This window comes from Phocoena phocoena, chromosome 7, assembly GCF_963924675.1.
Source record: "Phocoena phocoena chromosome 7, mPhoPho1.1, whole genome shotgun sequence".
Taxonomy (NCBI): Eukaryota; Metazoa; Chordata; class Mammalia; order Artiodactyla; family Phocoenidae; genus Phocoena; species Phocoena phocoena.
The window spans coordinates 79,149,200-79,177,062 of record NC_089225.1 but is presented as its reverse complement, the minus strand read 5'-3'; positions in this window follow the sequence as shown (position 1 = coordinate 79,177,062).

Sequence of the window (27,863 nt, the reverse complement as noted above, 5' to 3'; positions counted from 1 at the left end):
GATCCTCAGTTTCTTCATCCATAAAATGGGGCTGATAATTCAGAGATCTCAGAACTGTTGTTATGATTAAAGAAAATAACTAGGTAGAAGCATTTAGAACAAATCCTTCCTTTCTTTCTTCCTTCCAAGAGAGAAAGAGAAGCAGGATATAGTAAGATGCTATAAATGACTTAAAATACTTCAGATGAGTTTTAGAGTAGGATTATGTCTAATGTTCTTAGAAGTTGTTTTACACTATTGAGAGCATTTGTGCCTGAAGGGCTACTGTGTGCGCCGTTTACGTCCTGCTTTTGTCCCTCTCTTTCTTCCACTGTCTCTTATTACAATCTCTTTCGTTCCCTCCCTCTCTTCCTCTCTTTCCTTCTTCCTGTCAAGAGCTATAATATGGTTTTCTTTCTAAATGAGTAAGAAAATGAAAGAGTCAGTTTAGTAGCCTTCCGAAGTCTTCAAAATTAGATGTTTCAACACGAATGGCACCCGCTCTCTTGTTTTCCTCCTGCTTCACTCCTGCTCGTTTCTGCTGTGTTTTGCAGATTCCTTCTTTTCCCTCCATGAATGCTCAGGTGCTGCAGGTGCCTTCTTTGAGCCTCCTCTTCCCAGATCCACACTCCTTCCTCATTCGCTGTCGGGACACTAAGTGTCCCCGTGTGCCGACAACCTCCACTCTCTACCTGCAGCCTAGACCTTTTCCGGGTCTCCAAACTGTCCAGTTGTACTGCCTGCTCACACTTCCACTGAACATGTCCCCAGGTGACCTTATCTTCCTCCCCAAATGTGGTCCACCCAGCTGATGGCAACTCCAAACTTCCAGTTGCTTGGACCTAAAACCTTGGCTTTATCCTTTATTATTTTTCTGTCAGCAAAGTTCTTTTGGTTCTACCTTCAAAACACATTCACGGTCTGACAGTCTCTCACCTTCAATACCGCTCCCAGCTCGGTCAGAGGCACCATGCTCTCTCACCTGATCTGACCCTCTCTAACCTCCTTCCCTTCCGCTTTCCTCCTGCTTCCTGGGCTCCGGCCACATCGGCCTCCTGGCTGTCCCCGGAATAAAGGGCTCACTCTGGCCTTAGAGCCTTTACTCTTCTCCCTCTTCACTCTGCCAGGAGAGCTTTTCCCCCAGACAGCTGCACGCTCACACCTCAGTCCCCCTCAGTCTGCTCAGACGTTACCTCCTCAATGACAACTACTCTGACCACCTTATTTAAAATTGCAACAGGGCTTCCCTGGGGGTGCAGTGGTTGAGAATCCGCCTGCCAATGCAGGAGACACGGGTTCGAGCCCTGGTCTGGGAAGATCCCACATGCCGCGGAGCAACTAAGCCCGTGCGCCACAACTCCTGAGCCTGCGCTCTAGAGCCCGCGAGCCACAACTACTGAGCCCACGTGCCACAACTACTGAAGGCCGCGCACCTAGAGCCCCCGTGCTCCTCAACAAGAGAAGCCACGACAATGGGAAGCCCGCGCACCGCAACGAAGAGCAGCTCCCACTCGCCACAACTAGAGAAAGCCCGCACGCAGCAACAAACACCCAACGCAGCAAAAAATAAATAAATTTATTTTTTAAAAAAATTGCAACAGACCCCACGCCCACCTTCTGGATCCCTTTTATCCTACCCTACCTTATTTTTTTTCATAGCTTCTAACATGTATAATTTACTTATTTTTCATGTTTTTGTCTACTTGTCAGTTCCTTAACCCCAGTGAAAACACGAGGAGGGCACAAAGCGTGTTTTTTTTTTAAACCAATCAATAAGTAGACTACACTTCATAACTGTTTTCACCTAGTTGGATTTTTCAATTTTCCCAACTTCAGCCTGGATTAAGGATTTAAATTACTTTCTAGAGATGAACTTCATCTGAATATTTCTTTAGTGCATAACCAAGGTACCTGAGACCTCAGGAACTTCCAAGACTGACATTCGCAAGCCCACATTTGGATAATTTATGGCCTGTGATTCTATGCTGTCTTGGAAGACAGAATCACTGAACCACGGATTCTGTTGTCTAGCGCATTCTCTATTCAAAGCAGAAATCCCTTTTCAGGTTGGAGGCGTCTTTGGCTGGAGGCCAGGCAGTCTTTGTCGCTCCACAACTAGGAGTTTATGACTTTGGAACTCAGCCCAGCCCACCTTGGGTCAGCTCTGCTGTCCCTGAGCTCTTATGGATGCCGTCTAAGACCCCCGGGCTCTTCCAGTAACCACCTCACATATTTGAACCCACATTGGATTTATGACCACTAAATCCTTTAAGTTCTTAGGTTTCTTTTATTAACCATGTGATGTAGCCACAAAGAGAGCTTATGTCATTCAGACTGCATGAATAGAGATACACCACTTAGGTCAGGGAAGTGATCACCCTATCCTCTCCAAACCTATCAGGCCACATTATGGCATTTTTTCAATTCTGATGACATTTTGGAAATGTATCAGTACATTGAGGTATATTCAGAAGACACAGGGTGATCAGGATGGCAAAGGACCTTGAGAGCTTATTTTCTACTAATTTATTCGATTCAGTCATTTTCTTATTCATCGACCAACAAGCCAGATTTATGAAATGTCTATTGGATTGAAATCACTGTGGGAGAAACAAAGTTAGGATCTTTAGTTGACAACAACAGAACTAACTCTAGCTAGTTAAGCAGAAAAAGGAATTTACTAAAAGACATGAGAGCGCTCAGAGAATTTCTGGGAGGGTCAGAAAATCAAGTTCAGAGGTGATGGTCCAGGTCTAAGACTACTCCAGTGGAGACTACGCTGCCATCCCATGAGGTGCAGGCATCAGAACTTGGCCCCCTGATCCGGGGCATGGATGCCACCTGTAGAACCTCTACCCTTGCTGCCTCTGAAGGAAGGGGCTCTGCTACTGCCCTTTACAGAATGGAATCCACGTGGCACATTTTTCTTCATTCCACTTCCTTCCAAGTTAATGTCTCATGCAGATGTGGATGAATGGAATAGTCTAAGTCATATGAAAGGAAGGTTGGGAAAGTGAATTTCTGTCCTCTGTCTTGGGGAAATACAGATTCATAGGTGGGAAATTCTCTAAACATAGGAGAAATAGTTAGAGGTACTCAGGGCCCCAAAGCATGCCAAATGCCAACAGCAATGCGATTACTAGACTGTGAGCTCTTTGAGGAAAGATACTGTGTCTTATTCAGACAACATGGTGTTTGGTCTGAAATCAGAAAGATCTGGTATGAATCCTGACTACTCCACCTCTTAGCTCTTTGTGACTTTGGGCTACTGTTTAACCTGGATCTCAATTTCCACATCTGTTAAAAGAGGAAAATAATACCTACCTTGCAGTGTTTTTGTGTTTGAGAAGCATGGTTAAAGCTTCTAAAGCACAGTGCCTGCCTATAAATGAATGTTTTCCCTTAACATCTTCGTATCGCCATTACCAAGGATGGAGCCTGGCACACAGTGTTCAATTTGTTTTAAATGTGGGAATGTTTGTAGAAGTCATGGTATTTGTCTTCAAGAAAAATATTTCAGTGGGTAGGTAACATGTAAACCCCAAAATACTAAAACCCAAGATGGAACAACTTAGATCCACTGTGGATGGGAAAGTTAGTGTCCTCCAAGGTACTGATGACTGCTCTATTAGCAGAAACCAGGAGTGGCCTCACACCATACTCAGTCCTGCTGTCTCACTCCTGTAAGTGTGACTCAGTGTGCACTTGGTCAAAGGTAAAATTATCTCCATGAATCATTCTTCTTCTTTCTTCTGTATTCAATTCAATCTACTAAATATTTCCTGATGGCAGGCCAACTCATTAGATTATCCGGGGACATGTTTTATAACTAATTCCATGGTGGGCAAGCATCAGGTTGGGTGCTTAATAGCAGAGGATGGTCAAAACATAGGAGAATTTTTTCTATATCAAAGACAGGTCACAGATGACACAGCTTTGAAAGCCTCCAGACTCAAATCATGGAGGGAATTCCCTGGCGGTCCAGTGGTTAGGACTCGGTGCTTTCCCTGCCGGGTCCGGGTTCAATCCCTGGTCAGGGAACTAAGGTCCCACAAGCTGCAAGGTGTGGGGAAAAAAAAAAAAAATCGTGGAACAATGGGGTTTCGACAAATTGCATGTCAAGATGTTTGCACGTGTCCAACGTTGCTTTCTTCTTGAGGCCCAGGTCTGGTGGCCGTGAGGAGGCCCAGCCCTGGGAATAGTGGGGAGACTTTGCCATCTCCAGCATCAGTGTAGAAAGATGCACTTATGCCCAGCCCCTTGTCAGCAAGTATGGCTCTCAAATATTTGCTATTTTGGGAAATCCTGTGTTGGGAAGATAGTCCATGGTTATCACTGCCAAACACCGGGATTTTAGGGAGCAGTAATAGCCACCCCTCAGACGTGGTGGCCAATAGTGTTGTCAAATTCATATTGGCAAATAAAGACATTCAACAAACAATAAAATTTATAAAACTACCATCTGCTCTACCATCATTACACCAGAGAAAGGACCTTTAGTCACTCCCAAATTTGGGGCACGTACTCTTACAATGAAGTAGGTCCTAAACAAGTGAGGAAAGTTAGCCAATTTGCAATGAAATGTTTGTCTCGCTCTTCTTTTTCTCCTTTTTCTGGGGAGCAGTGAAAACTTTGTCACCACCCAGAAGTTAACTGCAGATGGACATTTGAGAACCACTGTTCTGAGTATTAGGCTGGATATGTACTTCCCCAGAAACTCTTATCTTTTGATTGAATCAGGCACCAAAAGATCCACAGTGAAGCCAAAATTAGCTCAGCCTTCTCAGAATTGACTCAACTGTGCTTTGCTGGTATCAAGGTTTGTTACAAGAAACCACTTATACGGACCTTGCTATTGCACTTGCTGTTACATTTTTGATGCCACTTTGCCTGTAATGTCTCTCAGTGGCTCCCAAGTGAAATTCCACTTGAGAAATTTCTTTTCCAGTTGAAAGTAAAAAAGATCTTTGTCTCTCCAGTAGAATGGATATGCTATTTACTTTTTCTGTTAATGAGAACAGCTGAACTTCTTGAGTTGCCTTGTTTTGCCCTAGCCACTAGGAAGCTCAGCGTTAACTCGAATGTGTACTCATAGCTGCTGAATTACCCTGACTTCTAAATGGGAAGGAGGTGACACCTCGAATTACCCAGAAAGCTGAGTTCGGAAAGTACAAGGGTTTTAGTAGCAAGTCATTAAAAATTTAACCTAACAAAATTTCTTCATACAGGCAAATCCATTCTTCTAAAGAAACCAGAGAGCTCCCCCAAGTTCATACTCGGGACCACCTCATATGAATGTGCCATTCTTCATAGCACAGGTGTGCAGGAAAAGGGTCAAGTGGAGGCTCACCAAATCCTGTGCTCTGGTGTGGGGTGTGCTTCTGACCAGAGAAAGGGACCCTTCTCTCTAATTAACACCAAGGTACAGAACGGGCCAGGAGTGCCTCTGCCTGTACTCGTGAACAATCCATTTGCGGATATGTATCTCATTCCAGCATTTGCTCCTCCGAGGTCAGAATGCCTCCTGTAAAGATCTCATGATCTGTGAACAGGGAAGCTCTCCTAGGCTGTCTTGGGCTTTGCACTCTGTGGGGCGGAGCCACATCTCTGCTTCAGTGGCCTTTGGACAAACGACAGAGTTTTGACTGAGTGAAATCGTCAACCTTCTTTTTTCTTTTTTTCTTTTTTCCTTTTTTCCCATCTAGGCTTTAGTAGACAGGCCAAGACAAGAAACAAGAGAGCTACCAAAAGCAGTGAAAAATTGTTAGTCAGAACTTTTGACTGATTGGTGCCTCCAGTTTCCCGCAACATGCCAGATGTACAGCTTCTTACTGTATGTAGTTACATATGTGTCCTTTGCATAAAACCTCTCTGGCTAAACCTCAATCCCTGACTATTATATATTCTGAATAAAAGCGAAACATCTCAGCATTTGCAAAAATTCAAGATTTATCAACATATTGAGCTTTTACTAAGTCATGAATTCTTGATTTGTATTCATAGTGCTTTTGCATATTCATAGCCCTCTTTAGCCAAAGATCTTCAATATTCATTTACTATGGAGTGGTAAGTATATATTATTCAACTCCATTTACCAGTGGGTAAACTGATGCCCAACGCAAGGCCTGATCAGAGAAGCCGAATAAAGAGCAAGATGCTCTTAGCCCCTCAGAGAGAGAGCTCCAGCTGTCTCCCTCCAGAAATAAAGGCCCACGGCCTGCTTGTGATTCTCACTTCTCAAGCATCAGGGGAATCAGGATTTTTTCCTTCTGGATTTGTTGGAATGTCTTGGATAGAGTTTTCTCTTAAAGTGCATGAGACAAAAGGATAGCCCAGAGAAATGAAAAATAGCCTTCTTCCAAATTGCTTCGAATCCATGATGCCAAAGGTTAATTGACCAGATCAGTTCCTCTTAAACCTAGAGGAGAACAGGTAAAGAGAATCATTCGTTTGGTCCAATAACCAATTAATGGCATTGATTGGGCTGTAAGGATCCTCTCTCCCACTTTTATTAGAGAAAGAGAGGTCGATTTTCTTAATACCTTCCTTTAATACAATCTATTCCTTTATTTTCTAAGTAATTTATTGAGGATTATAACTACAGATTTACCAGGTGCTGATTGAAGAGGAGTGTACAACATAAAAAAATATTTCTGACTAAATTTAGAAAATTATAAGAGAAGAAATCAAAATGATCCCTTGAAAGTAACCAGCTTCTAACACACACGTCAAAAGAATGTCGACTTATGATTATTTTTGAAACTGTACAAATATGTATTAAACATTTCTCTATGGAGATTGCATTTTGCAATAACAGTTTTTTTAAAAGAATGCCTTGTGTGATATTGAAAGGAAGACCATCTCAAAAGGTATGTTGTTGGGAAAAATGACTATCCAGCTCCCTAAAATGTTAACTTGAAAGCTGGTGTCAGGAAGCTCAGTCTCTATTTCCCCTTAAAAACAAATAAAATAAATGTAATTGCTCAGACCATCAACTACAGCAATGCCTGTTTTTATCCACGTGTGTTGCCCTTTAGACAGCAAGAGTGTGATGAGTAACATTACTGTTGGTTTTTATTACTAATAAACACATAATGTAAACCGAGCTCATAACAATCTAGAACAAAGCTCTCCAATAGAATTTTCTGCAATGATGGAAACGTTCTACATCTTTGTTGACTAATAGCCCCTCACACATGTGTAGAGTTGCCAGATTGAGCAAAAACAAAACAAAACAGAGCCTCCAAATTTAAAGAAGCAGGGCACCTAGTTAATTTGAATTTCAGATAAACAACAGACAATTTTTAATATACATACGCCCCATGCATCGTTTGGCTCAATAAATGTTAGCTATTATTATTGTTATTGAAAATTATTATTGATTCATTTGTTTGTGTTTGACTGGAAAGGAATCTGTAAGCTATAAAGTGTGAAAGGCAGCAAAGTCAAGTTCTTTGAGGTGATTAAAACAAAAAAGAAACTGAAATCAAAGCCCTACAACTTGGAATAGAATGGGACTTATTTTCTTCTGGGCTATGTCGGCTTTCACTATTTAGTAGCTAAAACCATGGCTAGAGACCAAGGTGCAACTTTAAACATTTCTTCAGCATCAAACTACAATTTCCAGGATCCCTCAATTTATGCAAACAGGTGTCTCCTGAAAAGTTGCTTTAAGTCAGTTTTACCTGAATCAAATAATTCAGGACTTACTCTCTGTTTAAAGGAATATTAAGGGAGTAGATATGTAGACAGATGATAGATAGATAGATGATAGATAGATAGATATGACAAGTTATCATATATAACAAATAACCCCATCATTTAAAACGTCTTTGATATCCATATTTAATTTCTTTGAAGCGTTGTGTTTCTATGAATGCCTGTGCAGGGAACAGATAGCAGATGCAAAGTATTTAACCAAAATGAGGTTAAATGAAGGGCCCGTCTATAAAGGTGTGGCTATTGTTAAAGGAACCAGGAAGGGATGTTGGGCAACCCAGGGAGTAGCAACAGCGGAAGCTGTTACCGCAAGTCGGTCTGAAGGAGGCAGGATGTGGAAACGTAAGAGGGGCCGCACGACAGGATCTTTGGTCTCAGAATATTGAAGTCCTTCAGAACCACGGCAAGGTAAGGGCATAAACCATCGCTTCTCTCCACGTTCCAATCTCCTGTCGGTTCCTTCCATTTCCAGAACAACCTGAATCCAGAGGGCAAATGGTCCTGGGTGGTGAAGCAACAGAGATCAGTCTCCGGGACACAGAGCAGAGAATGGAGGGTGTGGGGTGGATTTGAGAGCCGAATAGAGAATAACCAGCACACTGAGTACACCTTATCTTTCTTTAAAACTCAGATCACATGTTCATGAACATTTTGGAAAAGGACTACCTATTCTTCTTGTGTATGAGTTTTCATCACTGAGTTAGTTAGGAAAATTTTATGCAAAATTAAGCCAGTCTTAGAATGTCTAGTCAACTTTGTTGAATGTGGGAGTCAAATTATTTATATGGAACACAGACAAGAATTTTGCCCTAAAGTTGTATTGTGTGTGATATGAGTATTAACCACACTAAAAGCAATTATTTTCACGTGTTGCAATATATCAAGATAACAGTCCTCTATCTTGATCTCAGGCTCATGTGCACACACTCTCTCTATTCAGAAGAACCAGATGGTTAAAATGAAGATAATTCTCATAGTAATTGGTGGTTTCTTATAAGATTTTATTGGGAGGGGTGAGGGAATATCTAACTTGCTTATGGAAGTTTATGTTACTGAATGCTGCTATCTTTCTCATTGTATAGTAAGGGAATATTTTTAAAAATTAATGAACTGTTTCCTTTGTCAGGAACTATTATAGATATTAGATTTAAAAAGGAAGGGGCATGCGTCATGGTAATAAACTTTTCAAAATTTAAGCCCTATTAAAAGGAATTTACCCTGAAAAAGAATTTACCCTGGAAAAATAGGACATTCCTTTCGCATGTTTGCTTCCAGAGACACACTTCTCATTTTATCAGGTTTTCCTTTAGAAATCATAATTCCAAAGAGTCCTCAACCCCCTCCATAATAGAAATGCTATGGTTCACTTATTTAGAGTGGAATGATTAAATGCAAGGGGGCCAGGTATGAGACCTTCAGTAATTTATTTAACCTCTCAGTGCATTCATTTTACCCATCTTTGAAATGGTTATAGTTACAGTATCAGTCTCATTGAGGTGATGGGAATTTAATAAGTTAACATATTCCTGGCATGTGGGAATTTAATAAATTAATATAGACCTGGCATGTGATATATGCTCAAGTGTTAACTATTATTGAAAAATTATTCATTTCACTTGTGTTTGGGTAGAAAGAAATCTGAGTGTCAAATGCAAAGGGCAACAGAATAGAGTTCTTTGAGGTGGCAACGGAAATAACAATACATCAGAGCCCTACAACTGGAGTAGGATGTGTCTTAAGAGATTACCTACCGTAACCACTAAAGCCAGAAGAGTTCGGCAGGTTGCCTACAGTCTCTAAACCAAAATCCAGGGCCCGTTTTCTTACTGCAATGATTGCTCCATTCCTCCACCATGCTGCCTTTCCAGAGCATGCTGGAGCGCACTCAAACCAGCTTGGTGATCGTTACAGATTTGGGAATGTTGTGAGCTAATTCTTAAAAAGTAAATGATATAAACTCAGAATTAAATGAATTATATTGTTGATATATAAGCTTATAAATGTGCAAAACTTATCACTACATATTTATTTTCCAACCAGTTACTATCGTTTGTGCTCTTGAGGTTTTTTACACCTGTGTATGATGGAAACACTGTAGAATGATGTGCTGCTCTGAATCTCTTCCCAACTCAACACTTGGTGATGTCGTGTTGGTAGTTCAAAACTGGCCGTGGTGGCCGTATTTGTAGCCTATGCATTGGCAAATGCTACAAATCAGCAAGCTCTCTTTTTTGGGGAGAGGTGCTTGTTAAACACTTACCAGTACACCATTGGTTAGACACTGATCCTTTTTCTTAGTGCAAAAGTGGGATAGTAGGTATTAAGTTGAACCAACTTGTTAAAAACCTAGGCTGAATAGTTGGTTTCAGGGCAGTAAAATGCACAGAATGGGAAATTGATTTTAGCTGTTAGTGAATTCTAATGAATAGCAATGGTAGCAATAGCAATCAGTATTCTACTGATCTCCTGATGTAAATTGATCCCTTATAGAGGGCTGTTTAGATCAATGGGTGAGGTACTAATTGGGAAGTCAAGGTTTTTGTTGGTTTTCTTGTTTTGGGGGTGGGTGCGGTTTTGCCAGGGCTCTTCCTAAAGACAGCACGCACCAGAGAGGTGACAAGGAAGGTTTGGAGTGACCACCGAGTCCCTTGACACCATTCACTCCCTGTAGTTCCCATGGAAGAAGAATCCTCAGAAGTCATGTGCCATCCACTAGGAGAGAATCGAGAAAATGGCTGAGGCCACTAGGTCTGTGGGCCTGAGCAGCTGGTCTTCGGGGAGGACTTGTAGTTTCTCACCCTCACCTGGGGCCTCTCCTGGGACAAGAGTGTCTTCCCTTTCACTGTGGAAAGGAGATCCGGCTTTAACTAGCCAGGAACACCGAGACCCTTAATTTAACGCTATGTCAAATTAATCGCCTTGTTTGTCTTTATTCACATTTTATCATTGCTGGCCCCAGGAAACTGATTGAACAGTGTATTCAAATCTCTGATCATCCCCCTTGTTAGGACAGGATCTCAGACCCATTCACAGACTTTGTTAAGTGAGTGTGTGTTGTTGTTAATCCACAAACAAACATTTTTGTTGTTGTTAGCTCACAACTCATCTTTTAAATGTTTTTCTTCAAATTTTTCATCTGTAACTTGGGTGAGGTCAGGATGGGAACTCTAAAGCATCAGTCAGGGGTGTGAGACAGACTAGGGGACAGATGTACCTGGCAGGCATATCTAGAAAGGCTAGTGAATTAAAATAATCGAGTGGCTCCAAAGCCATCAAGCTGCACAGAGTCAAGGATATCTGGCTGCAGTAGCAGGACTTCAGCCGTGAGATGGGTATGGAGGCCCGAGTCCAGCCCCTGGGATAAGAGGTCAGAAAAAGGCAGGGTCTGGTGAAGGTGGGGCTGGATTGGGTGGGGACGTTGATTATGCCAGTCTATGCAGGTTTGAGTCCTCGATGAAGTTTAAAAGCTCTATGTACCTCAGTTTCCACCAGTATAAAATGGGAATAATAATTTTGCCTACATTATAGCATTGTTGTGAGAATTAATTAATATATGTAAAGTACTTCTGAAAGTGATCGATTTTCAACAAGGCTGCCAACAGTACACAGTGGGGAAAAGATAGTCTCTTCAATAAGTAGTATTGGAAAAGAATATCTACAAGCAAAAGAAAGAAATTGGACCCTTTTCTTACACTGTACACAAAATCAACTTAAAATGGATTAAAGACTTAAACATAAAACCTGAAACCATAAAACACCTAGAAGAAAAATAGGAAAACTTCTCGACATTGGTCTTGGCAATGATTTCTCGGATTATGGCACCAAAAGCACAGGCAGCAAAAGCAAAAAATGGACAAGTGGGATAACGTCAAACTAAACAGCATTTGCACAGCAAGGGAACATATCAACAAAATGAAAAGGCAACCTACAGGACGGGAGGAAATGTTTGCAAATCATACCTGATAAAGGGCTAATATTCAAAAAATATAAAACTCCTATTCAATAGCAAAAAGACAAATAACTCAGTTTTAAAAATGGGCAAAGGAAGGACTTCCCTGGTGGTCCAGTGGTTAACACTCTGTGCTCCCAATGCAGGGGGCCCGGGTTCAATCCTTGGTCAGGGAACTAGATCCCACATGCTGCAACTAAAAATATCCCACACGTGGCAACTAAGACCCAGCGCAGCCAAGTAAATAAATAAATATTTTTTTTAAATGGGCAAAGGAATTAAATAGACGTTCCTCCAAGGATGACATACATGGCCAACAGGGGGGAAAAAAGGTCCCAACATTACTGATCATCAGGGAATTGCAAATTAAAACCACAATGAGATATCACATCATACTTGTTGGGATGGCTATTATAAAAAAAAAAGATAACAGCTATTTGCAAAGATGTGGAGAAAAGGGAATCCATGTACACTGTTGGTGGGAAAGTAAATTGGTGCAGCCACTATGGAGAACAGTATGAAGTTTTCTTAAAAAATTAAAAATAGAACTACCATATGATCTGGCAATCCCGCTTCTGGGAATATATATATGAAAGAATTGAAATAATTCTCAAAGATATCTGTACTTCTATGTTCATTGCAGCATTATTTACAGTTACCAAGGCATGGAAACAACCTAAATGTCCATAAATGAATGAGTGGATAAAGAATATGGTATATACATACAATAGAATATTAGTGAGCCTTAAAAATGAAGGAAATCCTGCCATTGCAGCAACATGAATGACTGGAGGACCTTATACTAAGTGAAATAAACAAGACATAGAAGGACAAATGCTATAAAAATGTATATGATGACTCAAAAGTAGTTAAATGCATATAAGCAGAGAGTGGAATGGTTGTTGCCAGGGGTGGGGGGGTGGAGGGGAACAAGGAGGTATTAGCCAAAGGGTACAAAATTTCAATTATACAAGATGAAAAAGTCCTGGTCACCTACAGTACAGCGTAGTGCCTATAGTTAACAATACTGTATTGTATATCTAACATATGCTAAGAGGGTTGATCTTATGTTAAGTGTTCTTATTACAAATAATTAGACGGAGAAAACTTTTGAAAGTGGTTAGATTTTTTGCATAGATTGTGATGACAGTTTCATGGGTGTATACTTGGTTTCATGGATGTATACTTTATCTCTAAACTCACCAAGTTGTACACATTAAATATGTACAGTTTTCTGGATGTCAGTCATGCCTAAAGTTTTTTTTTTACATATTTATTGGAATATAATTGCTTTACAATGTTGTGTTAGTTTCTGTTGTACAACAAAGTGAATCAGCTATATGTATACATATATCCCCATGTCCCTTCCCTCTTGAGCCCCCCTCCCACCCTCCCTATCCCACTCCTCTAGGTGATCACAAAGCACCAAGCTGATCTCCCTGGGCTATGCGGCTGCTTCCCACTAGCTAGTTTACATTTGGTAGTGTATATATGTCAATGCTACTCTCACTTCGTCCCAGCTTCCCCTCCCTGCTGTGTCCACAAGTCCATTCTCTATGTCTGCATCTTTATTCCTGCCCTACTACTAGATTCATTAGTACCATTTATTTTAGATTCCATATATATGCATTAGCATACAGTATTTGTTTTTCTTTTTCTAACTTACTTCACTCTGTATGACAGACTCTAGGTCCATCCACCTCACTACAAATAACTCAATTTCGTTTCTTTTTATGGCTGAGTAATATTCCATTGTATATATGTGCCACATCTTCTTTATCCATTTATCTGTTGATGGACACTTAGGTTGCTTCCATGTCCTGGCTATTGTAAATAGAGCTGCAATGAACATTGGGGTGCATGTCTCTTTTTGAATTATGGTTTTCTCTGGATATATGCCCAGTACTGGGATTGCTGGGTCAAATGGTAGTTCTATTTTTAGCTTTTTAAGGAACCTCCATACTGTTCTCCATAGTGGCTGTATCACTTTACATTCCCACCAACAGTGCAAGAGGGTTCCCTTTTCTCCACACCCTCTCCAGCATTTACTGTTTGTAGATTTTTTGATGATGGCCTTTCTGACCAGTGTGAGGTGATAACCTCATTGTAGTTTTGATTTGCATTTCTCTAATAATTAGTGATGTTGAGCATCTTTTCATGTGCTTCTTGGCCACCTGTATGTCTTCTTTGATGAAGTGTCTATTTAGGTCTTCTTCCCAGTTTTTAATTGGGTTGTTTGTTTTTTTGATATTGAGATCCATGAGCTGTTTGTATATTTTGGAGATTAATCCTTTGTCTGTTGTTTCATTTGCAAATATTTTCTCCCATTCTGAGGGTTGTCTTTTCATCTCATTTATGGTTTCCTTTGCTGTGCATAAAGTGTTTCTAAAAAGACAAAAGATCTCAATAAATGGAAAGATATTCCATGTTCATGGCTAGGAAGATTCAATATTGTCAAGACGTCAGTTCTTCCTAAATTGATCTATAGATTCAACACAATCCCAGTCAAAATTCTAGAAAGTTATTTTGTAGACATTGACAAACTGATTCTAAAGTTTATAAGGAAAGACAAAAGACCCAGAATAGCCAACACAACGTCGAAGGAGGAGAACAAAGTTGGACGGCTGACACTACTTGAATTCAAGATTTACTATAAACCTACAGTAATTAAGACAGTGTGACAGTCATGAAAGAATAGATGAATAGATCAAAGGAACAGAATACAGATCCCAGAAATAGATTCACACAAATACAGTCAACTGATCTTTGACAAAGGAGCATAATCAAGTTAATGGAGAAAAGACAGTGTTTTCAACAAACTGGACATCCTTGTGCAAAAAAAAAATAAAAAAACCTGAGACACAGACCTTACACCTTACACCTTTCACAAAACTTAACTCAAAACAGATGATAAACCTAAATATAAACATAAAACTACAAAACTTCCAGAAGATGACATAGGAGAAAATCTAGGGGACTTTGGGTTTGGTGATCAGTTTTTAGATACAACACCCAAATCATGATCCATGAAAGAAAAATTGCTAAGTTGAACTTTATTAAAGTGAAAAGCTCCTGCTCTGTGAAAGACACTATTAAGAGAATGAAAAGACAAACCACAGCCTGGGGGAAAATATTTGCTGAACAAATATTGATAAAGACTTGTATCCAAAATATAAACAATTCTTAAGAGTCAATAATAGGAAAACAAACAACCCAAATAGAAAATAGGCAAAAGAGTTGAATAAACATCTCATCAAGGAAGATATACAGATGACAAGCACGTGAAAATATGCTTCATATCATATGTCATTAGGGAAATGCTAATTAATACAACAATAGGATACCACTACACATATATTAGAATAGTAAAAATTCAAAACACTGACCAAATGTTGGCAAGGGTGTGTAGCAACAAGAGCTCTCATTCATTGCTGATGGGACTACAAAATGGTACAACCACTTTGGAAGAGAGTTTGACAACTTCTCATAAAGGTAAACGTAATCTTACCATATGCCTGATCCTGGGTATTTACCCAATTGAGCTGAAAACATGTCCACACAAAAACCTGCACAAGAGAGTTTATACCAGCTTTATACATAATTGCCCAAACTTGGAAGCAACCAAATGTCCTCCAATAATAGGTGAATGGATAAACAAACTGGTACATCCATACAATGAAATCTTATTCAGTGATAGAGAAATGAGCACAAATCATGAAAAGACATGTAGGAAATCTAAATGCATATTGCTAAGTGAAAGAAATCAGCTTTAATGGGCTATCTCCTGTAAGGTTCCAACTATATGACATTCTCAAAAGACAAAACTATGAAGATAGCAAAAAGGTCAGTGGTTGTCAAGGGTTCGAATGAAGGAAGGTAGGAAGAAGGAATAGGTGGACATTTTTAGCACAGTAAAACTAAAAATGTGTCATCATTCTGTATGACACTGTAATGGTGGATCAAACCCCACAAAAGTGTACAATGCGAAGAGTGAACCTTAATGTAAACTATGAACTTCAGTTCCTAATAATGTATCAATATTTATTCCTTAATTTTAACAAATGTACCACCCTAATGCAAAGTGTGGGGAAACCGTATGGAGAGACACTATATAGAAACATATCTGCTCAATTTTTCTGTAAATATAAAACTGCTTGAAAAAAGTATTATTTTTTCAAGAAACGTGTCCATTTCATGGATGAGAAATCTGAGGCTCGGGACACAGAGAAATTAAGTAGCTTGATAAAGCCACTCAAGCAATTACCGTGGAAGTAGGTTGTCCAGAGAAGAACTCAGGAGCAGAGGCTCAAAAATTAGGAGCCAGTTTTCCTAATCTAAGTACAAACTCAATTTCTTTAAGCCCTAAGCAGAAGCTCTTTTATTAAACAGGTATATTCTGTTGTAACGAGAATGTGGGGTCCCAGAAGCTATTTTAACAAGCGCTCCATGTGATCCTGATATGCATTAAGACTTGAACGACTGTCCTGGGCTACTGATGGGGAATCAGGAATCAAGGCAGGGATAGAACCACGCTTGGCTTGACGGCATGAGGAACAAGCTGGAGCTCCATGTGGACACCTGTCTGCTCCAAGAGACCCTTCCTGCCTGTTACCTGGAGTGGCTGAGCTTGCTCGGGCTGCAGAGGGTGCCTGCAGAAGGTGTTAGGATAGAAGGTGTCCCCTTCCAGGTGCGAAAACTTGTCTATGGAGTTTAGGAGAAAAAACACTCAGTTTAATCCCGTTTCTTTGCATGGAGACTAAGGAAATACGTTGTACTTTTCTTCATCTTCATGACTTGGTATTTGAAGGAGGAATCTTTCATTCATTTAACATGTATTTATTGAGTATCTACTCTATGCCAGGCATTATTTAGGCTCAGGGATACAGCTTGAACAGGCTGTACTGGTCTCACAGAGCCTTCATTCTCAAGGGGACAGACAGGCAAATAATAGAACAGATTTTCTTTTCTTAATTATGGTGTTTCTAGGTTCCTTGCCTCTCATAAAGCTTGTATGTTTGCATCTCTCCTGAAGTGTATGTGAGAGAGCCTCACAGGAGAGTTCCCCCCTCACTTACTCTGTGTAAAGGTACCACATTGTTCTGTAGATCTGGGCTGAGCAGATGTCCAGCATCTTCCATGCAGAGAAGAATTACGTGCTTGAGTTGTTGCTGAGTTCATTCTCCATGTGATGAAGAATGTACGTTTCACAGCGTTTTGAATATTAAATGACAAAAAAGGAAAAGAAAATAAGCCATACAAAAATAACTGCATGACATTAGGCGAAGGATTTAAATTCACCAAAACAAGGAAATTCCAAATTAAGGCCAGATATTCAGGACTACACTGCCTTTTCAGCCACATGGATGTGAGCGTTACCAGGATTCTTTCTTCACTTGTTCTCTTGGCTTTTCATTTTGATACTCAGCAACGTAGTCACTACTCACGGAGAAATGATCTCCACTCCCTCAGGTTATCCTGTTTTCTTTGCTGGGATTGGTATTTAGAATTTTGACGAAGCAACTTCAAACAGAAGGGTTTGTTTGTTTCAATTTTGCCTGAGAGTTGACCCTCTTTATTAAAAATTGATGCATTGCAAAAGAAAGATCATAATTGATTTCAATACTGTCTTAAAAATACCTCCCCTGTAAATAAAAATCAAAGAAAACTAAGGAGTAAACTCCATAAGAAAGGAGACTCCCAGGGAAACTGTAGAGGTAGTCAAACCCTAGAACTTTGTACCAGTGTGTGCTGGAGTATATCAGGAATTGCCAGTTGTAAGGCTGCTTTACCAAAGAGAAATCAAGATATCTTTATCCCTATTATTATAATTTTCTCCCCCTGACTTGCTAAATCTACTCAAACTAGTCTTTAAGCTCTAAATCAGTAGCTTTCAAACTTGACTGCATTTAGAACCCCATAGGGAGCTTTAAAAATTCCCAGTGTTCAGGCCACACTCCAGATGAATTATATCAGGATTTCTGAGGATGGGATCTGGGCATTAGCATTTTTAAAGCTCTCCAAATGATGCCAATGGGCAGCCAAGTCTGAGAGCTAGTTCTCTAAGTAACTGGTTAATAAGCCTTGTGTTAGGCAGCTATTTGCCAATACCAAAATAATTGTTCTGTGTCAGAGAAGGATGAGCGAGAGAATGTAATTGATCTAGCTTTTCTTACTTTCCCCTCTGAGAGAGAGGGAAAAGAAAAAGTAAAAGAAGGCTCAAGAGAGATTTGATACTATCAAGGAAAAAGAAACAAATTTTAATGTACTTAATAAACCTTGAGCCGAAAGTGAGCCAACTGGTTTTTCTTCTCAGTAAGAATGTATGTCAGTCAGACTAAATGGAAGAAATTAGGAGGCTGTGAAGATGAATTACAATTTAGGCCGATAGTATTATTTAGCAAGCCAAGAATGACAGTGTTTGAACATATCTTTTATCCATTGTAGGTACAAATTTTTACCAGGTAGACAAGGTGGAGTGGGGAGCGGGGGAGGAGTAGTACATTGCTAATGGGTGGCCCTGGGCCTGCTGCTGACAAGTTAGGGTGAAGATCCAGGAAAAAAAAAAAACTATTCCTGAGATTTTCTAATTGAGGTATTCATGGAAGTAAGTGACAGAATTTGCATAAATAGTAACTTTCCTAGTATTTGATGGTGGACTATGAGGGGGCATATTATTTATTTATTTATTATTTTTTTAAATTTTTATTTATTTTTGGCTGCGTTAGGTCTTTGTTGCTGTGTGCGGGCTTCCTCTAGTTGCAGCGAGCGGGGGCTAATTTCTGTTGTGGTGCGCGGGCTTCTCATTGTGGTGCCTTCTCTTGTTGCGGAGCAGAGGCTCTGGGCGTGCGGGTTTCAGTAGTTGTGGCACGTGGGGTCAGTAGTTGTGGCTCGCGGGCTCTAGAGCGCAGGCTCAGTAGTTGTGGTGCACGGGCTTCGTTGCTCCGCGGCATGTGGGATCTTCCGGACCAGGAATCGAACCCGTGTCCCCTGCATGGGCAGGCGGATTCTTAACCACTGTGCCACCAGGGAAGTCCGGGACATGTTCTTATTAACGCTAATAAAAGGAAACTGAAATGCTGGTAGCATTAGTGTATCAAATTGTGTAGTACTTGATATTCCTGACATGCAGATATGGTTTTCACCATATCCCCAATTGGTAAACTGGGTAAAGAGATACTTGGGGCCTTTTTCAGGGTAACAGCTGATAGAAGAATAACTGAGCCTGACTCTGAGCTCAGTGGTGTCCACAAAATAATGTGAGCACTCATTACGTGGTTATAGCACCAAGGGCCACTTTGGAGTAAGTGTGTTTTTGACTCATCAAAGCATTACTTCTGATACCCTATCTAAGAGGTGAGCACCACTGGCTCCCTCAGTGAATTTCTATTTTATGCTTAGAGCAGATGATGAATGAGAAGTGGTTTTCTGATCTTTTTGGATAATCTGGATTTAAAACTCACAGATTCTCCAGAGGCAGGGTTATTTAATCAGAATAGTCATAACCGATGGTAACTTTTCATTTTGTCTCCAGAAAAAAAAAGTGTCTCCAGATAGCAAAAGTGATTTAAATGGAGTCAGAGGTAGGACTCCAGACTCTGCCCAAGTCACTGTCTACCTTCTTATCTGTCTTCCAGGTCAATACCCTGATAATGTACCTAGAGAGTTAGGGCAGTGAAATTGTTAAGACTTAGACTGTTCTCTGTTGGAATCCTAGTGCTTCCTTTTACTGGCTGTGAGGCCACCAGCAAGTTCTGACATCACCTGAACATCAGTTTCTCCATCTGTTAAATGAGGAACTTATGATAGTTTTGGACATAAGAGTGCTCAGTATTGGGTCTGGCACATGATTAAGTAGACACTCAACCAATGCCAGATGTTCCTGTTGTTTTGTTGGATTATTTGTTCCTATTTAAATAATCTTTCATCAAGTTGTACTGCCAATAGATGTAGTATTTCTGTGTGACAGAGTTAAATAGACCCAGATTTGACCTGATGTCTTGAATCACCAGAGACCTGGAACTGTAAGATATTTGTTGTGCAACTGTGCATTTGTTGTAAGTTTCTTTTTGCGCCCTTTATCATAAAGGGAATGGTAGTTTGACTAATAGCTATAGTTGACCTGAAGTCAAAATCAACCCTCTGGGGGCTTTTAAGTATAAATTATCAAATGATGTTGAAAATAACCTCTGACTGGCTCACTAAGAGTTTAAAAATGAAGTACTTCAAATCAATGGAGAGAGTATAAACACCACCAAATGACAATCAGGAGTTTTGTCAGTATTTATACATGTGTGTGCTGACCAGTCACGCCACAGAGCTCAAGTTTGCCTGGTTGAGAATGAGAGCTGCCAATCTAATCAGGAAGTATCCAAGCATCTTTGTCACAGCATTTAGGCTTATCCCATATTACACAAGAGGTGGAAACATCTAGCAGAGGGAGAATTGGGCAGTGCTGAAGAATATGGGGCTTTGGATTCTACAAACCAGGGCTCAAGCTCTGTTCCTCTTACTCAATGTTTTATCTTGAGCAACTGACTTATATCTTCTGATTTTGTCTATTCATCTCCAAAAAGAATAGTACCTACTTCAACAGACCAATGTGAGGCTTAAATGAAATAAAGCACATAAAAGTTTTGGTACAGTGGGTGGCATATGGTATATGTTAGCTCTTATCGTTGTTGTTATAATCATAATCATTATTATTATTAGATCCAGGGACTCTTTCCGGAGCAGACGAGGTTTAGGGAAAAGGAAATGTAAAAATTACTCAAAAAGAAGAAAACTGAGCTGAACATATACTAAAATATACCCCAACCAGCTTGGCATAGTAATTTGACATAGGTTGCGATGTGGACGTGTGTCTTTGTATATTTTGACCACACTCACCGTTTTGTCATTTTGTTTTAAACCAAAAACTACAGTCAGCTTAGAAAATTATGTTAAGTTTTACCATCACAGAAAGATCAAAGACCTACCTAAGTGATCTCTGATAACTCTGTAATAGCTAATTACTAATGCAACTAAAATGAACATGTAATAGAAGATTGTTGCCCCCTTTCCTTGCTTTCCTTTTGGAAAGTTATTTTGTAACGTATAAAAATATTTTCATGAGATGTCTCTTTCTCCTCATGTGCATAGCACATCTAAAGAAATCATGATAACACTGCAGACAAATTCCAGTCTAGTTGCTGAAGTCGGGTTGGCTAGTGGCTGGAATTCTTACGTGCTAGCTCACAGGTCTAAGGGGAGGGGCCCTGAGGTCAGTAACGAAACTGGGGCAAGAGGTCATGACAGCTTCCAGGAACACCTCCCATTCCAAGTTGTATTAGTTTTTAAGGGCTACCTAACAAATATCACAAACTGCGTGGCTTAAGACAACAGAACTCTGAAACCAAGGGGTCATCAGGGCCATACTCCCTCTGAAACTGATAGGGGAAGCCTCCCTTGCCTCTTCCTAGCTTCTGGTGGTTTGCCAGCGATCTTTGGTGTTCCTTGACTAGTAGATGCGTCATCCAATCCTCTGTCCTCACGTTAACGTTCTCCCTGTGTCTTTTCATAGTCTTCCCTCTGTGTGTGTCTATATGTCCAAATTTCCCCCTGTTATAAGGACACCAGTCATAATGGATTAGGGTCCACAAATTAGACTTCATTTTAACCTGCTTCCTTCTGTAAAGATCCTATTTCTAAATAAGTTCACGTTCTGAGGTATTGAGGGGTAGGTCCGCAACATATCTTTTTAAAAATGATTTTTAAATGTTATGGGACATAGTTTACCCCATAACACCAGGAATCCTCATTTTAGACTGGATGGATCTCTGAGGCTCTACATATAGTTATGGCAGTTGAGGGAGGACAGAAGACATCAGACAAATTTAAATGTCTCCAACTACAGGGCCTTACATTTCAATTTCTTAAAAGTAAATCTTGTCGTTATGTTGTGAATACACTCCATTGTATTTTTTTGTGTTAAAAATGTAAATTTGCAAAAGGTAAACATTTAGAATTCACTGTAAGTTTTGTAATCCTTGTGGCGTTTCTCTTTCATTGGGAGCCTCAACAAATAAAAATAGCTAAGGTCTCTGAGCACGAGTCAAGTGTGTCTTCATGACTTAACATGACTTGAATCTCTTTTTCAAAGATTTATCCCAAGGTGGCCACTATCTTCCTTTAATATTTGCTTTCCAGAGAAGAAACATTCAGACCAGGAAAATCTGTGACATATTCCATTATTAAGATCAATTTCAGGAAAAGAGAATAATAGTTAATAATAATCACAGGTTCGTATATGAGCCAGGCACTATACTAGGGGCTCTCCTTATATTACAAAGCCCCATACTGATAGTTGTTAAATTTAATGAAATTTAATAACATTTAGCAGTGAAAAATATTTAACTCATAGCGTTATTGACTGTCTAACTTTGAGAATAAACACGGAAAGATCTCTTTTTAAATTCTTGTTTACTTATTCTGATTTTCCCCCCTTGTGCTGCTTTACTCCATTACTTTGTATGATGTATTGTTTCCAAAGTTTCTCTACTTCTTGTTTTAAGAATCCAAACACAGCATTGAAAAGGAAGTCAGTTTCTGCCCTCCTGACACCTGACATGCATTGAACATTGGCCAGTTGGCTGTATTTAAGAAATGAATACTCTATTTGGGCATTTTATTGAAACATATACATGTTTAAGCACTGTGTGAAAATATCCTCCTGTATCCTATGTTTACATTTACTTTGAAACTTCCTAGTCCTTGAGGTATTTTTATGGTCAGACACATATGCATGCAATGATTGTATGACCGTCCTTGGATTATATATTGTATCTAATGACATTAGCTTTTTTGCTCACCCCTGGGCAACCTTTGAAAATAAGACAATAGTCTCAGTTGTTTGTTTCCTGGAGAAATGTTAATGATTAACCTGAAAAAAGAAGAATTTCTTTTACCTCACTGCCTAATTTTTCATGATTCCATACAATTGCTGTGTACCTTATCTTTGTTTAATATATCCCATGCAAGATATTAACTTCTATAACACTAGTGTACATTTATTTTTGGCAAAGGAGAAAGCACTACCCTACCTAAAGACTTTAGTTCTTTCCACTTGGGGTGGTTGGTTTTTTATATTAAGTCTTGTCTGCAGTCAGAAAATGTTGCATTCAGGCTTTGCTTTAATGGTGGTTAGATAAAGCATCAATCTGATTTGGATACTAACTACCTTTTGCCTGAATCCACATAATAACTAATGTTTTCCACATGTGCCCAGCAAATATTTATGGGTGTACTCCAGCATGACGTGAAATACTAAAGAAATGTGAATTACTACGACTGGGCTAAGAGTTTGCAGCATCTGAGGAGCGTTCTTCAGGGCATGCTTAGGTGGACAACTCAGTGTAAAATGTGGGAAGTGACTTTATTACCCTGGGGAGGATGAAGCATCTGCAGGGTATTTAGTGGAGGGTTGGGTCCTCTGTTAGGCTCGGGAAAGTGGTGTCTGGGCTAATCCAGAAGTCCTGCCTGATAGGCTGGGCTGAATAGAGAAGACAGTTTGCTTACCTGATGGCTTGACGTCTGGGTGTCTGGACTGGGTACAAGGATAAAGGCATAGCCCTGAGCCTTGTATAGTACGGCCTCTTTCATTTGCCTAACAACACTGCTAGGTAGGTACTAGCATTTGCTCCCATTTTATTCTGAGAAAATAAGATTAAATGTCTTCTCCTTCTTGGTCATGAATAGCAAATGATGGAGCAGATATCTGAAGCCTGACAGTTTGACCCTGTGTACCCCTTTGTTTGCAGTTAGCTCTTTATAATTCCCTAAGTAGGCTATATGATAGAATGCAAAGTCTTAGGTCTTATGAATAGACAGCCCTGGGTTCAAATTCCAATTCTACACTTAATAGGTGGGTGTCTTTGAGTCCATTATTTAACCTTTCTGGGATTCCATTTCCTCATCTGTAAAATGAGATTGCTGTGATGATTGAATGAGATCATCTATATTAATGCCCAGCCTGACAGTTATTAAATGTTCAAAAATGGTAGCTGATTTCCCTTCGAGCTACTGGCTTATATTCCATCCAGCACCTTAAGTGGGTCTCCCAGTATGGTCCTTACCTGTCGTGCTGGGAATGGTACCATCGTTATGCTGCTAACCTGCCACTGTTCTAATAGATGCTTCTCAGATTTAGGGCCTTGGCCAAAGTTCTAGGAGTTTTGTTTCCCTTCAAGCAGAGGTAAATCCACCAGACACCCTCCTTTTAAGTACTGAGGGCTGCATCTGTTTTAGACCAAAAATAATACCATGTGATTGGAAATGTTTCAGTAACATTATTTTTGTGTTTTATTGAAGCAGAGGTTACAATTATTAGCGACACCAGTAATTTCAGACATTTAAACACAGTCTTGACTTCTCCAGAGCAGCCCACATCCCTGTGCAATTGTTAGTTTATCTAAATACCTTCCATCCAGACTTTAAACTGGAGCCGGCCTCTGTGGGAGGTGGTCCCTCTGAGGACACACTCTACCGTGCGTGTGTCAGTGGCAAGGCAGAAAAACCTGGAACTTAGCTGGGGGTCGCGATAAAGGTGACTTTGTTCTATTAGCTAGTAATTTGCTACCTGGCTTGGGTCACTTCCTAGTCACTGCCAATTTGGTTAGGTTATCCCAACTCCCTATTTGAAGCTGACCTTAAGGATTTAAAAGAATTAAAAGCAGGGTTTCCTTCCCTTGGAGTCCACTCCTTTTGTCACATGATCTCCTGACAGCACCCATTTCAGCCAGTCTCTCACATCCCAGCATCTGTGCAAGAGAAGGAAACTCAAACAAATAAAAAACCAGCTTATCCTACAGAGACTCCAAAACTTCCCTCCAGCTGTGGACTAAACATTTTTGCTGTTGTCTTTGCTTATTTGTTTCATTTTAACAATAGTTTTTAATAGAAAGAAACTATAATTCCTTTTAAATTTGAGGTAAGTAATTATCAATAGCATGCGTAGGCATATTGTATTACTAAGAAGATGAGTTACGTCTCTTCTGAAAAAGGCATACCTACCACTTATCCTCAAAATTACTATGATATAGGAATTATTATATCTACCTATAGGTAAGGAACCAAGGCTCACAGAGTAAGGCATTTGTACATGATCATACATAGGTGGGGCCAGGATTTGAACCACGGCCCGTGCCGTCCAAAGCCAGTAGTTTTCCAGCCACTTCCTGCGTTTAAATTTGGGAGAGGCAAAGAGGCAAGGCTTGCAACCTGAACCACAGGCCCCAAATTCCTGTCACAAGAGTGGGGGCCTCTGACAGGCTGGTGTTTTTTTAATGTATTTATTTTATTTTTGGCTGTGCTGGGTCTTCATTGCTGCACGAGGGCTTTCTCTAGTTGCGGCGAGCAGGCGCTACTCTTTGTTGCAGTGTGCGGGCTTCTCATGGCGGTGGCTTCTCTTGTTGTGGATCACGGGCTCTAGGTGCGTGAGCTTCAGTAGTTGTGGCATGCAGGCTCAGTAGTTGTGGCTTGTGCGCTCTAGAGCGCAGGCTCAGTAGTTGTGGTGCACGGGCTTAGTTGCTCCGCAGCATGTGGGATCTTCCCGGACCAGGGCTTGAACCCGTGTCCCCTGCATTGGCAGGTGGATTCTTAACCACTGCGCCACCAGGGAAGTCCCAGGCTGATGTTCTCTGTTGTTGTTTTTTAAACCTGTCTATTCTCACGTAAACATTAAACCTGTAGTTGGACCAATCTGCAATTTACTAATACACTTATATCCAACAGGAAGCTGTGGAGTGTGCCACGCATTACACTCGGAGGATATGTGGAAGACATTCTCAGGAACCAGGTAGAGGATTGGGAGCTACTAAAGACTTTAAGTAGGGGTGTGATGTGAATCTATTTGAGGTTTGGAAAGATGTTGACAGCAGTATGGAGAATGGATTAGGAGAAGGGCTGAAGGCAAGACAGTACAAGAAGGCATTTTGCTGGTCCAAGCAAGAAATCATGTGGGTCTGACCGATACTTTCTCACAGCAAAATTTTAGGAGAATAACTCAGACCTTCAGTGAGTTAGTGTACCAGGTGGGATTTCTTAGTAAGCAGTCCCAGTATTAGACAAGTTTCTCTCTTTCAGTACCTCTCCCATTCCAACACTTTGGAGGAGGAGATGATTTAGTTCTTGAGTGCCACCTTCCCTTTTCAAGGCCTAACTCCTTTGGCGTTGGGGGCAGAAGTGGCATGTTGGATTATGGCGAGATGCATCAGTGAGCCCCAAGGCCTTGTGTCTGAAACAATTTTACCCACTGAGAAGCTCTGTGTAGCTTAAATGGTTGAAGGAGAGGAAGCAAATGAAGAGTCTTGTTGAGAGGTAGGACAGTGTCTAGATCATGAAAGCTCAGTCGTATCCCATGAGACAGTGGGGAGGTTTTGAGTCAAGCTGTGTGGAGAGGTGAGGTAACGTGCACATTTTCATTTTATAAAGATCACTCAGGCAAAACTGGAGGCAGGGAAACCAGTGAGAGATTGTTGCAATAATCCCAGTGAAGATAATGAAAGACTGAACTAAGTAAGTGGTTATAGTAAAGGAGAGAAGAGGATGGAAGAGAGAGGCTAAGGAATTAGAATTCATTGGGCTTGGTGACTGATTGGATGTGGTGGGGGAGGAAGTCTGAGAGGGTTGCTGGATATCTCCAGATTTCTGGATTGGCGGATGTTGGTGCCTTGTTCACTGGGATGGAAGACAGGGGAGAAAAAGCTTGTGTGGGTGGGTGGTCAGGAGCTCAGTCTGGGACTGTTGCATTTGAGGGTCTGTAGGACACCCAGGTGGAGCTAGAGGTCTAAGAAGCAGTCAGATAGAAGAGCCCAGTCTCACAAGAGAGGCCCAGAGTGGATAGCCTCTGAGCACAGGTGTCTGTTGAAGAAAGAGGAGTAGATGATGAGATTGGCAGAAAGTGAGTGAGGAAAAAAACCTGGTGATTAGCAGCTGGTTTTAGAAGAAAGGATGTAAATTCTCACCTACCTGCCTTCTTTAAACCACTCTTTTTTTGGGGTAGGGCATGCATAATGAACCTCATGTTCAAACAGCAGAGAATTTCATCTAACCTTCAGGTGCCTAGTTCATTCATTTTTATTATTGCATTTTTTAAAATTTAAATCTTCAGGGCTTCCCTGGTGGCGTGGTGGTTGAGAGTCCGCCTGCCGATGCAGGGGACACGGGTTCGTGCCCCAGTCTGGGAAGATCCCACATGCCGCGGAGCGGCTGGGCCTGTGAGCCAGGGCCGTTGAGCCTGCGCGTCCGGAGCCTGTGCTCCGCAATGGGAGAGCCCATGACAGTGAGAGGCCCGCGTACCGCAAAAAAAAATAAAATTAAAATCTTCAAACAAAATGTATCAAGACTAATTAAAAAATTTTTTAAATCTTAATTACTCTCATCACCCAACTTCACTCAATCTCTTCTATCACAACCCCTGCAAAAATTGAGAAGCCGTGTCATAGGACATCTGGTGCTTTCTCCAAATGTCATTCATTCATTCATTCTTTTTTGCATTTATTTGCCCAATTTTCCACTAAATATTTATTGAGCATCTCCTACGTGTCAAGTGCTGTTTAGGCCCTGGAGTCCTAGTGGTGTATAAGACACAAAGGCCCCCTAATCTCACGGAGTTTACATGATAGTGAAGGGTGATACTCAGAAAACATAGAAATAAATAAGGAAGAAAACTTTAGCATGTCCATTGAAACATTGCCACACACTTACATTATCTCATGAATGTAATTTAAAAGAAATAATTATTGGTAGAATTTTGACATGCATGCAAGTACCAACAGATTTCTGGGTGCCTTTATAATGTATTTCCATTGTTAAATTTTCTGAAATCTGTTGATCTATAGGATGAACACTCAGGTAACTTTTTTTGGTTGTTGTTATGGTTTCTGAATAGACTCCCCCCATCTCCTCTCCTGTTAATTGTCTGCCTCTGGATCCTGGAGAGAGAGGAAACCAGGAACCACATTGTATGACTGCTCAGACCCTCCCTGCATGAGCAATGAGGGCGGCTCCTGGGCTGTCTGCAGAATCCACGGGTGTGAAAGTGCACTCGCTCTCCAGGAATGTCCTTCTCGAAGCACAGGGAGCCAGGAATGCAGAATAGACTTGCTCACCCGGGTGTATTTAAACAATCTCTTCCTTAGTAACACCCATGAAAACAAAGTTCTTCAAGTCACAGAATTAA